Raw genomic sequence first — 15,051 nt, forward strand, 5'->3', positions numbered from 1 at the left:
TTTCAAAAAAACACTACCTTATTCTAAGGCCGATAATTATTGTAAAGCAATCATTATTCGTAGGATGTTTATCACACTTAAATGGTCAAGGACATAGCTTATAATTAGTGTCTTTAGAATTATCTTCAAATCTGTTAATCTTGCCCATTTTTTGAATAATAAAACGCCTAATTCTTGTCAAATTTGGGACACAGAGATTATCAATATAATTTGTTATCGTAAATATTTCACTATAATAATGTCGAATTAAATTATACTGATGGTTTTTAAATCGTTTAAAAATTAATAAATGTAAAAAATCTTAACACCACTGCATATTTATGTACTGAAATATGACTATATTCTAAAACATTAGAGCGAGAGGTTTAAAAGAATACTATTTTATGTAATAAAATACTTTATGGAGTCATCAAATGGTTAAAAATAAATATAAAGGATAATAAGGCTTCAAAATTATATAAATAGATTATCTACAACATTTCAGGAATGTCCAGGATCATGCTTTGAAAATACAATAAAAGCTCCATTTGACCTACGCTGAGCATGTCCGCCCTTAACTAACTAACAAATAATTCATCATATTATATTGTATCGCTGGTTACTAATACTACCAACAATAAGGCTGCAGGGTCATTATTTGAAACTAGTACACTAAACAAAATGACTAAAGGTAAGTTGGTAGGTAATTATAATAAAATCATAATTCGACTTAAGAGCATACTTCTGTGAAACGGCAAATAATTTTCAACTAAATAGGTGTGACGAAATTTTGGACTGGCTGGTAATCGGTGAGCGAAAGTCGAGCTGTGAACACGTCTATTTGTTATGTGATGGCGACGGGGGAATTAATTCTTAAATCATGTAAAGTTGACTAAAAAATGTTACACGTTTACTTGAAAAAGAAAACATGTCAATGAATATATTATTATTATTAGTACTAGAACAATAAACATAACATTAAATGTATGCATGTTCACTTTTTATGACAAATTATGTTTTGTTCTGCAAGCGTAATTTGCACAATCTTCGCGTCGCGTAGTCACGATCGGTTTAGACCGTGCCCCGGCTGAAGTATAGCCTTAATCAGTAAAGCTAACCGCCTGTATTGCGATATTACGTTATTATCACGTTTTTTTTTATAAATAAGAATATCTATGTGGTTGTTCCTGATTATGAATATTCAATTAGGAATTTTGCATTAATAAATCTAATCTATAACTCTATCAATTATAATAGATAAGATACGAAGATACATAGAGAACATATGCTATTTTGTAAGTCAAGTTTTTGTCAATTCTACAATACGTATAAAAACGGTAAGGGTAAGATAAAAAACGTAACTTACTATTGGATGCAAAAGCAAATTCCAGGAAAGCGCTTAAAGACACTATTCATATTGAGATATAGCATCATTGAAGAAAATTAATAATAATATGGCACATTATAATAACTCTACGGTTATTACTAAACTTGACAGAATGACGTTATATTAGGAAAACACTTAAATTAACGTTAATTATATATATTTACTTTCCGTACTTCTACCCAAAATCGTATGTTACAATAACGAATATATGTATTTTATATATAGATCGCCAAGTAGTGGAGCGGAAATGTCACTGGGCGAGTGGACAACCACTGGACGAATACGAACGAAACGCTAAAAAACGACTGAAATGATGAATATAATGTTAGGTCAATGTAAATAAATTGTAGCAAAGAAATGAAGACCCATAAGAGTAAATAGAGATAGGTGAGGCCTTCATCTAGCAGTTGATAGATCTCGGCTGATGATGATAATTTATAATAACGCCGTATAATTGAGAAAGTTTTGAAGTCAAAACCGGCCATGTTTTAAAATTATTTTTTTTAAATAACCAACATAATTTCTACAGTACGATTGTTAATGTGGCTTTTTGTTTTCAATTAAATCCAATATCAATGTTCGGTAAGCTTTATTATTTTGCCGTAATATGTCAACACGAGGAAATTTGAGGACAGCAAATTTTATTTTATTTATTCCGTTTTTAGAATAGCTTTGTCTGCGGTCACTTGCAGCGGAGCTTTTCAATAGAACGATCTTTCGAAAGCTTCCCAACGATGCGGTAATTGAACGATTCCTACTTCAATACAATATGATTCACGACAATACTCATCTTTATGTAAACATACCCCTCCCCTATATTAAAATTTATAAAAAAACACCTCTCTTCGAGTATTATATTTTTATCTACTTATTCGATAATGTGGGAAAAAACATTAATGTTAGTAAATACAGTTTTCCTACTATTTTAAATATTTTTTTCTTACTGTATCATATTACGCTTCAATACCAGAGCATAAGGCAAGCACAAGGTCATGTGAATACCTCTGGCCATTGCCATGTCTTGCGCATTTTGCCATAATATATGAGACTTGCGAGGTATAGGTCATTTTTACAGCACAGCTGCAGAACGAAGCCTTGAAACTGTATGACCAGGATGCGGAGTATCGCACTCTCTGATGCTATCTAGCGTATACATGGCGCTGACATACCTATTAGAAAATAGCGTAACGGGCATTTTATTAAAAAATCTCCATCTACTTATGGGGTTTAATTTATATCTCATCTTCAGCGACCCTAAATTCTTGTCAGTAAATTTATCGTGTATGTGTAGAGTTACTTCATGACGAAGATGCAATTTTTTAGTCGAGCATTACTTAAATACATTAACAATGCCAATAAAATAATTGCGCTCCAATATATTCATTTTTAACGTTGCCAAGAGCTTTTTTGAACCTCGATATCTCTTTTCTTATAGAGTTTTCTAATACTGCTTATATTTCTTTGTTTTGTCATGTCATATTGTGAACGTCTTGAATGTATAATTTGTAAAGTTCGATTCATGAAAATAATTTATAAATTTGAAATAACGCAATATTATCAGTTGGATATTATCAGGATATCTGGTTTTGGTAGCCCTAATTGGTAAAAAATAACGCCTGAACTACGCTGGTTGTGGCCGATATGCGTTCAAGTTCATTTAAATATTTTTTTTCTTCTTTTAATATGTATGTTTCTGATGGCTGAGACCTAATAATTATATTATTATCGTGAAATTATAGTGATTAATATTAAGTTTTCAAATACCCCATACTGCCTTAGTATAAGTCTTAAATTGAGTAGTTGAAGAAGAATTTTATTTTCTGCATTTACAAAAACAAAATGTTTTTCGCTTACTTCGCTTTACCTGGTGGGTCATGATTAAATCTTGAATTTTTCTATCTTCAATGCAAGATAATCGTAACCTTTACAAAGAAATAAGCCATTGACATGTTTATCATCCCATTCGTTCTACTTCACGATTAAAATGTCGATTCGATACGCTGGGATTAGGCTGCAACCCAACCCTATTGAATTTGTTAGATGCATTTGCATTATCCTCTGTCAGATTCCAAAATCAGTTCAGTGACTGCATCAATAGGCGGCGTGGAGTAAAAGAATGATGATAACAAATAAAAGTATTAAATATTCGTATTATATTACCTACTACTTAAAAGATATACATTTTTAAAAATCTAGTAGATTTTACCTTACACTAAGATCGAAATGAAGTGATGATAACTAGAAGACACTTTAGAAGATATTTTAGCAGGCTGTATTGATACTAAATGATTGTTATTGAAAATTTCTTAAGTGACTACTATAATACCACAACCAACATTAAATGGCTGTAATAGCATAGCATTGTATAATATGTAAAACATGTAAACGGAGGGCTATGTTTATATAATATTAAAAATGCAAAATAAATGGGTATTTTTAGTTCTGCAGATCATCGCTAAAACGTCCGCTACCATGATAGTATAGTAAAGCTATAAATAACGAAGTTATAAAATATACTTTTTATTATTATCTACTTATTTGGCTACTAATTATGGTTTTCAACTTATAAGCAGACTAAATGTAATATTATATTTCATTATATATTATAACTAAGGAGGGCGCTTAATCAAATTGTTTCGTTGCCTTTTGATATATTATTCCACTTGCGTCAGCCCCAGTTGTGGTGGAGATTGTTTTCGACATTTTTAAGATAGAGCCTAAGAATACTCCTATAAACGCCAATATTTTCAATCTTCCAATACCGTTGAAACTTAGACTTTTATAGAATCCATAGACGCATTACATATACGGCCAGGCGGACAGATGTATCTATACTTACTGTGCATCGAAGAACATTACTCAGCCTACTGCAAGTGACGACGTGTTATTCAATTCTTCGGTGACGTGGTAAAAATAGATATGAGCAGCCTGGAGAGAAGAGTAATCTCTGGTGGCGTCGGGGAGACGAGGTTGCGAGGGTGTTTGTCTTCTAGATGGAGCCTCACCATTAAGAAAGCGACTTAATTAACGAAATCGGCGCAGGATTGCTTTAGATAGAAGAAAATCATTGGGAAAGCCTGTAATTTCAGTAATCATCATCCTCAGTAAGAAAGCAATTGATACGAAGAGGAGGTAGGGCTTACTTAGTTCATTAATATTTATAATTTTCTTAAAATGCTTCTTGTCGTAACAACATTGTTAATAAATAATTATGCAACTTATTTCACTTGTACTTATTGACATATTATGAACGTCTTAATTTTATTGCCATATTGTTGATTTACATTACTGAAATATTTCTTATTAACTAAACCATTCCTTTTCTTAGATAATTAACTATCTTGTCAATAAAGTTAAAATCAAGAATCTATTAAAGAATACAGAATTATATTATAAGTACGAGTACATTATTATACAGTGTATAATAAAAATGAATAAATACGTTTCCAATAAATTGCGTAAATCGCTTAATATCTACTAAACAGGTTAATGAGTCAAAAACGTCCCGAATTCATTCACAACGTTCCTTACAAAGTATCGACAAGCGACAAGTTAGTAACTGTTCCTCCAGTGAGACATTTTACCGACACATTAGCACATTTAAATGTAGATTGTACATTTAAATCTACTTAACACATTCCATCGAATTTAACACACAGGGCTGAACATAGATTTAATTTGCCCACTTTTTTTTAAATTGCCCAAAATAACTCGTAACAGCCAGAATTTAATAGCACCCTGCATAAAATAAATATTGTATACTTATTTTTATGTTATTTTACATCCATTGTTTACTACACAATATATTTATAATTGAGTGATATAATAATTTATATGTATTGTGTGTATACGATAGAATATAGCAATATATATGTATATAATATATTATTTATTAAGTTTCTGTTGATGTCAAATATCGGCTTTCACTTTAAACCATTTAGTATGTGTTGCCCAAATTTAGGGTGCCTAACGTTAGTTATGCCGTAGTATAGACCGCATAAGATATGGTAACACGTCAGCGTTGCAGGCAAAAATCAGACAAGCCATATAATATTAAGCATTTTAAAAACTACATAGGTATAATTGTAGGGAACTAAATTGGTTTTAAACAACTCATGACCGAAACGCATCATTCATTTTTTTCTATGAGACAATGGGATGATCTTGGGGATTTCACGAACCCGAGCTGCGCGCCATTGCGCTCCCATGAACGCTTAGAGCCCTGGTCTAAACATATAAAAGTTAAGCAAAAAAGTATTTCTGCGACCTCTAATTTTTATAACCTAATAATAACGAGATTGCTATTTTCTTTATTTCATGGAAATAAAGCGCTTATATCAAACTGGAACTTGTTTTATCGATGTTTATAGGGAATCCACAGAAGGCTAAATCTAAAAGAAGATTCATAAGTTTGGTTATTGTACTATAAGTAATATACGGATAAACGAAAGTAAAACAAAATACATGCCAGTTATTTACAGTGCAACATATTATAATAATAACAAATTTATCATTGGCGGCGATGCTTTTCAAGCTATGGATTCATATTTTGTTTATCTAGGGTCCATTATCACAAACACTAATAACACAAGCGACAAAATAAACTCCGGATCACCCTCACGAACAGGTGCTATTTTGGTCTCCAAAAGCTTCTAAAGAACAAAACACTTTGAAGGAAAAATAAAACAGCCTTATATAAAACTCTCCTGCGACCAGTATTAACATATGGATCAGAATGCTGGGCACTCAGCAAACAGGATGAGAGAAATATAAATATCTTTGAGAGGAAAGCTTTGAGAAGATTCTTTGGGGTTGTTCAAGAAAGTGGCATTTGGAAGTCAAGGTATAATGAGGAGCTATACACACTTTACGAGGGCAAAAATATCACGTGGCATATGAAAATGCAGAGACTGCGTTAGATCGGCCACATGCATAATATGCCGGAGGATATACCGGCGAGATGGGCTATGAACGCAGCCCCCGATGGTAAGAGAAGACCTGGATGGCCGAAATTGATTTGGCTGGATTGCGCCACGGGAGATTTAAAAATACTCGGCCAAAGCCACTGGAAAGATCGTCTAGAATGGTGGAAGTTTTTGAAGGAGGCAAAGACCCACCAAGGATTGTGGTGCCATAAACGATGATTATAAATAATATATTATAATTTAAATAAATGGTAGAATAATGAATCAGTGAAATTTTCGTCAAAGTTTTGTTGTTATTTTAAGTATCGCAATAATTACAATTATTATACAGCTAATATTTTATTTATTTTATTATCTCACAAAACCTTCATTCGGCACTGTTTCTTTTACGAAATAAAAAAAAAACTTTTAGGCCGAGTTGATCAGTCGCTCCGGTTCGTTTTATATCGCCTCTCCGATTATCTGTATAAATTTTACATCTCACGATCTGCTGCCTCGATTACTTCTTCAACATCGTCGTCGCATCGTCATTACCAAAAAGGAATTAAAGAAAGAGAATACGAATTAACAAAACAACAACAAAAAAAATACAAAACTTTAACACAGCGTTTTTTACAACTTTATTTTTGTTTAATTTTGTTTTTACACAGAACACGCCAATCGAATTGTTTTGTTAATTTTTTTACAGCGTATAAAGTAAACAGAATCTTTGTTTACTCCCTAACCGTTATTTTATATTATTCTAATATCTACCCTCATTATCTCGAGAGTAAACGTATAAACAAAATAAACTTACAAAATTCTCTATAAAACAGTATTTTAATACTAATGAGTATAAGTATATTATTATAATATTGAAGTTATTTTGAAAAACGACGCAATTAAAATAAAAAAAGCTTACTGTTTCATTAGAATAATAAAATTCTTTTTGAGAAGACAGATTACATCAAGAATCACCACTTTTCAGAAGAGCCAAACGAAGATTCCTATTATATTTTATGAAATTCTAATGAGAATTTTGATATTATTTTACATAATAGATTAATAAGATAAATCACTATTTCAGCGGTATTGATCAATTGTCATTCATTTTTTCATCATTTTTTCTTGTGCGCAAAATATTATTAAAGAACTGCTGTTTCATAGGTATATGGGATATTGAATATATATTATACCTACGTAACTAAATTTAAATAAGTATTATTTTAATGACATTTTAAATTATCCTAATTACTAGAATATAATAGAATACATATTTTATCAAAGTTGGTTATTAAATATATTAATATGGTGTTAACTGCCATTTTTTTTCTGGTATATATTACATAGTATGGTCTGGTATTATATATATGAAGTGTTTTCAAGTTATGTATGTTCAATACTTATATTTTTTTATGTTTTTTTTCACGTAATTAAACATAAAAATGTTTACTGTTTCTGATACCTTAAGTATGAATTAATGTTTCCACATCCACTTCGTAAGGTTACTTGGAGATTATTAATAACATATTTGCCACTACACATAGCTCTAAAGTCTCTTATATCCCTCAACCATGTTACTTTAAATATTCACATAAAGTTTCTGTTATCTACGGCAAGCATGTCCAACGCGTCGATCGCGGGATGGATTTTAATTATATGCACCATTGGCACATATGAATTGAGTCGTAAAAGTGTAAACAATGTATACGTTCAGTTATAATGAAATATGATTTAATTAAACTTTTGAAAGAGAAAACCATGTCAATTTATATTTTCTTGGCCAGCGAACGGGAAAGCCATTTTTAACTTAACCATGAGTAAGCTCACGTGACCTTGTCTCATTACTTACCTAATTCATATTACATCACGCACGGTTTGTCGCAAGAGAGAGAACTGTATGTGAATCTCTTCAATAAGGCATAGTTCCCTTTACGACAATAGATTCTTTGCACAATAAAAGAATAGCTTGACAATGAGCAATGAGTGCCAAAAAATCAAAATTTTTCAAAACCAAGAAAATGTTGTTATTTATATTGTAACGGCTAAGTTTAGTGTCCTCAGACCATATACAATAAGTGACTTGACAATTAATAGGGGAGTGTGCTAGATCACTGATAATTTGATTTTGTGATCTACTGATCACAGCTACTTGAAGATGGACATGCCAGGTATACGGTATCGATTATTTTGCATAACTTCGGTTGGTTACAAATTGATATCTCAATCACAAAACGTAGGTACGAGGGTGGGTCAATAATTCCTTAGAAAAAAGCATTAAAACAGTTTTTATTTTTGTATTTTTTTTTTATTTCTCAACATAATCTCCTTGGAGCTCAATACACTTGGTTAGACGTTTCTCAATTTTTTTTAAACCGTCAGAAAAATAAGTTTTCGGAAGGTCCTCAAAATAAGCATTTGTCCGATCGATGACTTCTTCATTTGAAAAAAAACGTTGTCCACTTAGCCATTTTTTTAAGTTTGGGAAAAGGAAAAAGTCACTGGGGGCTAAATCTGGCGAATACGGTGGGTGGTCAATTTTAGCCATTGATCGTAAACATGTGTGAACACCGGCATTGTCCTGATGAAAGAGGATTTTTTTCCTGTTTAAATGAGGCCGTTTTTCTTCAATTTTGTTTTTTAGCTGGTCCAATAAAGATGCATAATAATCCCCTGTTATTGTTTTTCCTTTTTCCAAATAGTCAACGAAAATAATTCCACGTGCATCCCAAAATACAGTAGCCATAACCTTACCAGCTGATTTTACGGTTTTCGCCTTCTTTGGACATGGTTCGCCTTTCGCAATCCACTGCTTTGACTGTTCTTTCGTCTCGGGAGTATAGTGGTGTATCCATGTTTCATCTACAGTCACAAAGCGACGAAAAAATTCATCCGGATTGCGTTGCATGAGCGACAACAGGGCTTTAGAGGCCACCACCCTATTGCGTTTATTGTCGACTGTGAGCAAACGCGGCACCCATCTTGCAGAAATTTTTTTCATGCCCAATTTGTCATGTAAAATAGAAATGACGCTACCTTTTGAGATCCCTGTAACCTCAATTATCTCACTCAACTTTAATCTTCGGTCACTTAACACCATATCGTGGATTTTATTGATCATTTCTGGTGTAGTCACCTCTACAGGACGTCCTGAGCGTGGTTCATCCTTTGTTGATGTACGACCACGTTTAAATTCATTTAACCAGTTATAAATAGTTGCAAGTGAAGGAGCAGATATGCCGTGAACTAAATCCAACTCATTTTTTATTTCCTTTGCTGTTAACCCTTTTATATTAAAATGTTTAATAACAGCTCTAAACTCAATTTTCTCCATTTTTGTAAACAAGCAATTTTTTTTTTAAATGTACGAGAAACACACAACAACCCGACCAATCTGATTGAAACTTTGCAGCATACTGAATCGGTAGTGCCGCTGCATGAAAACAAACCGCTTACAGTACTAGTCGCGCCACCTGTCGGCTTTTCTAAGGACTTATTGACCCACCCTCGTATTTAAAATAATCCATTGTATATCTGAGGATAGCTTTACAAGCCGAATGTAAAATATAAAAACGTCCCAATTGACGCGTTCAAACATTACGTCATGACAGCTGATTGCTACGCGTACTAGGAGCCGTGAGAAAAATTCACTTCCAATCTGTTTACCTAGGCATAGTCCTATTTGGAAAAGGTATCCTACTTTCTTTTCATAAAAAAGTTTGTAGTAATTACTCGTAGAACATTTTTCTTATTTTTACTGTCACGTCTTATTAAAAAACCACTATCATTGGTTTAATAAAATAAAATATAATGTACCTATAGTTTTTATAAAACCTTAACAATATACATAATAAGATGACAGAAGATCTAAAAATCCGCCTGAGTTAAAAAATACTAAGATGAAAACGAAAACTTTTGATACCTATATAAAACATGATATAATTGTGAAATATTGTGCATAATCCAGATAAAATAAAATAAGTTGGCAGTCATTGAAAGAAAAAATTATGTCGAATAACCTGTGGACAAATTTTAGTAAATATGGTATAGAGAAGAAAAATACATCATGACTGGACTTAAATGATTCTGTCTAACCAGGTAGATAATCCAGCGGGAGTGTCCTGGAAAGAGACTAAGAGTGAAATGTAGAACATCTACTGATGATGCGTAGAAACTGGGTAAGTTTGGAGAGAGCTATGAGTCAGTGAAGAGTGCTTGATGTAGCGCCGAGGAAAAAACAGAAGATTTACAATATGCGACCATTGGTCCACGACTCAGCATCCTTAGAAAAAAAATCACCCGTCTACCATTCGCCCAATGCTCAATAATCATAAAGAGAAAGCTTATATCCTTCGCATGATTTACTTAAGTAGGTACGCGGGAAAGATAACGGTTTTTAAATAAACGGAATAAATTCGAAATAATATATTCGTTCAATCTCTACCCCGCAAAAAATTAAACATGAATTTTGTTTCTTCCGCCCCGAGGTACCTTTATCCAAATTTATTAAGATTTCCGTTGAGGTTGATATTATGAAACTCCGTGTTTTGTTTAAGTGAAGTAAATAGTAAAAAAAAACGCCACACGTGATAAAAATAGCAAGTGATGTTTTGAACGGAGTGTACAGTGAAAATAAAAAACAATAACCTCAATCATTAAAAAGTAACTAACTCATTTAACCAATATAGTAATGTAATTCTTTATTATAATTATAATATGTTCTAATATTGAACTAACTTTTCTAAAGTCATATGTGTAAGATTTATGTAAATCGAAGGTCTCTCTCTGAAAATTCGTGATGGTGCAGTACCCCTCCAGCTACGAGTATATTATATTAGTGGCTTGAGGGCCTAGTGACAGTTCTTACATGCTTACTTTTTATCCGTGGTTTATCAATTAGTAACATTATTTTTAGCGACTTAATGTAGTTCAAGTTTGGTGAATGTGATTCCATTTTACACCGGCAAAGTGGCCGCAAACAAAAATACAATCGTGTCGAATTTCTGTTGACAAAAGTGTTTCACCTCTTTACAATAAAAAAAAATATATTTCGTGATCCGCTGAACCTTATAATAATAATCACAATGGAACAAAACGTGATTTTATTCAAAAACCAAATGCCTTATATTTTTGAACTCAGAATAATATGCACAGTAATAAAATCGGTATAATACGGTACTGGAAAAAATGCTTATATTTTGATGAGGTTATACCCAAAATCGATACCAAGGATTTCTACATGCCTATTGCAAACACACATCATACTAAATCAGCTGATTTTACACATTTTAGTGACTTTAAGACTAGTGAAAAGTGCATTTGTATGTAAATATTACAATAGCACGAATTGAAAAATTTTACAAACCGGAGCGATCGATAATTTTCCAAAATTGACAACATATTAAGATAACAATGTTACGTATATTTTATGAAAATAAGTGTGCTAGATTTTTTGTTAAATAGCCTAACTACTAAATGGCTCAGATATGTTAAATTAATATAATCATAAGACAACACGATAATCTTGTGATTTTCATGATCCGGAGATGCGTTCCGGTACATTCCGGTCCATTTAGAGCAATGATCTTCGGGCCAAATACATATATTTGTAAAATAACGCGGGCCGCGTCACTACTGGTGTGACGACAAAAATCATGAAACTCCCCCTTTTTTACAAAACATTTTTGAGATTTTAAAAATTATGCGTGTTTTTTTAATTAATCGTGTGCAATAGCAATACTCTTATACCAGATCTGATGTGAACCATAATGACAATCCTCTTCGGGTGTCACTATCTGTGCGTCAAAGTCGAAACGAATCTCAAAATATACGAAATTCCTGATAATAAATGTGTTTCGGGCCGCACATAAAAGCTTAAAGGGCCGCATGTGGCCCGCGGGCCGCAGGTTGAGTATCTTGAGAGCCTTAAAGTTAAGTTCATATTACTCATGGCTCCAAAAAGACAATTTGTTTTCAATAAAGAATTACACGAAGTTTTTTACCTTTAATAAATTAACACTGGAAAGTGATGTTAATTGTCAGAAATGAGGTTATTAGTTAATAAGACAGAAACCTCAATTTTTACTTGTTTTATATTTTTCTTGATTCTGATTCTGTAAGTTACGTTTCTATGGTATTTCTATTCATAAAATATCAACTTCAGTTCTGTTTGTTAGTTAAATATAGTTTAATGCGAGATTTCTTCTATGAAATTGCTTTACAGATTTGTTATTTTTGTTAATATATTTTTGAAAATAATAACCACATTTATACCTCTCAACCTTTGAAAAGAAATTGATGAAATCATGTTTAGGGAACAAATAATTGATAATTCTTAATAAGCATAAAAATCAGGGTTGGACCAAGTATAACAAAATTGTATAAATGATTTTTTTTTAAATAAATCAATGGAAAATAATATTACCTTGTCAACGGGTATCAGAATATGTTGTATTTTATATTATTTTATACCAATGCATGCGGTATAAACAAAGTGAAACAACATTTAAAAAAATGATTAATTTTCTTTTAAGTATCCATGCTTAAAATTGAAAATAATTAATTATGGTCGTTAATACAGCGTTACCAATTTAATTGTCGTGGAAACTTGTCGATAATGTATTCTCATATTAACAATAAATATTATTTACAATATAATAATCATTAGAACATTGTTAGTCGTTAATTTATGAAGACATTCTGTAATATTTCGCTGATCAAAATAAATTACTTCACTATTTCACTAATGGGTCTTATACAGTGCTGTTCAAGACACTGACCAGGTACCACTACGAGTTTCTTTAAAAAATATTTCATATCTATTACTTTTTATTGTTTTAACATTTTTGTCATCAGTATTAGGAGTTAAATAGTATTCAATACAAATATATAATATCATACATTTACTGAAGTATGCTACGACCAATATTGCCAAAATCTAATTATCACACAGCGATGCAGTGGAGTTGTCACTTCTTGATGTCGATGCAGCTTTTCGTCGCTATAGGATTGGTTTCCCGAATATCCATTTTTGTCGAAATCGACTCTTAATGCAGAATGTTTTTTTTTATCTAATTGGACGAGAACCATCCCTTTCTTTAAATTACTTTGGTAATGGTAATGAATACATCATTCATATGCTGTAAAAATAATAATTTAAACATCATCATCATCAGGGGCGCGACAACCCGGTGTGGGTCCTGGCCTCCTCCAACAGCTCCCTCCACCTGTACCTATCCAGTGTGGCCGCTTTCCAATTTGGTACCCCCAGAATACGGCAGTCACTGGCAGCTCCATCTAACCAGCGAATTTTTGGCCTCCCTCTTCTTCTACGTCCTATTGGATTGCTGGACATCACTCTCTTTGCCGGTTCATTGTCATTCATACGTTGCACATGACCTAGCCATCGCAGTCTCCCAATCTTAATTGATTGAACTGCGCTGCAATCTTCGTACAGTCCGTAGAGCTCAGCATTATATCTTCTCCTCCAATTGGTGCCATCCCTGATCGGTCCATATATACGGCGGAGAATTTTTCTTTCAAAGATGTTCAGGACTCGTTCATTTCGCAGAGTTAATGTCCAGGTTTCTGATGCGTAGGTGAGTACTGGCTTTACAAGTGTTTTGTAAAGAGTGCTTTTAGTTCGACGAGATAGTAAGCGGGACTTAAAATGTCTTAACAGACCAAAGTATCATTTATTCGCAGACATGATTCTATTGTTGATTTCTTCTGTAATATCATTATGTCGAGTTACAAGAGATCCAAGGTATATGAAACTGTCAATTGTAATTTAAACATCTCCACGTATTTAAATATAGGATTTGTTTTTCGTCTCCTGAACATTTGGTCTATTTAGGAAACCAATCCTACAGCGACGTTTTGGCGACCTCATTTCATCGTCTTCAACACAGATTGCTTTGCCAAACCCTACTTAGGCGACATCGATATGTCGCTTTAGCGTTTGACAATAACGTCTGCATACCATCCATATAGAATATAGTATCAAATCCTACTCACACGGATCGAAGCAACATTAAATAAAAATTATATTGATTTCGTTAATATGTTTTAAATTCTGAAAAAAGATGTTACATTTTTTTCTGTCATTGGAGCGATTATTTGGTTATAAATTCACCAGTATCTATTTTCTTGTCCAAGAAATGTTGATAATTTTATGTAACGTTAATATATGTAAGATAATATAGAACACTATTATTTCATTTCAAACAAATGGTTACATACGTTGAGAATTACAAAATAAATAGGAAAATGTGTAAACATACCTAAATGTTATAAGTACATTATTATACATAAACCAATAACCTAATAATTACAAAACTATTGATATATTATTATGTTTCTCCAAGTATATACAATATCTCCTCCAGCCTCCTGGATACTTCAAGACTCAAGAGTACCCACAACAGCGACTGCATTACTATTTTGGGTTAATATGCTTATTCGCTGGCTCATGTACTCAGTTCAACGGCACTCACCTGTTTTATCAGTCAAGCGATGGCCGATATCAGCCACCGTCTTCAAATCATAGGGTACCTAAATGTGTCGAAACTCAAAGGACAAACAATATTATGAAGATATAAATATGCAGTCTAATAAAAAAATATTTTGATAAAATTATAATTGTGTTAACAGCTTAATAACAATAATAAAACTATTTATAACAATATACAATACACAACAAACCGGTTTTGTTGGCATATTATAATATAATATAGATACAATATTATAAACATGTCTCATCATCAATTGCTATTCATTCTT

Source organism: Rhyacophila brunnea, unplaced genomic scaffold (genome assembly GCF_057557595.1).
Source record: "Rhyacophila brunnea isolate RB1 unplaced genomic scaffold, BYU_Rbru_1.0 scaffold_14, whole genome shotgun sequence".
Lineage (NCBI taxonomy): Eukaryota > Metazoa > Arthropoda > Insecta > Trichoptera > Rhyacophilidae > Rhyacophila > Rhyacophila brunnea.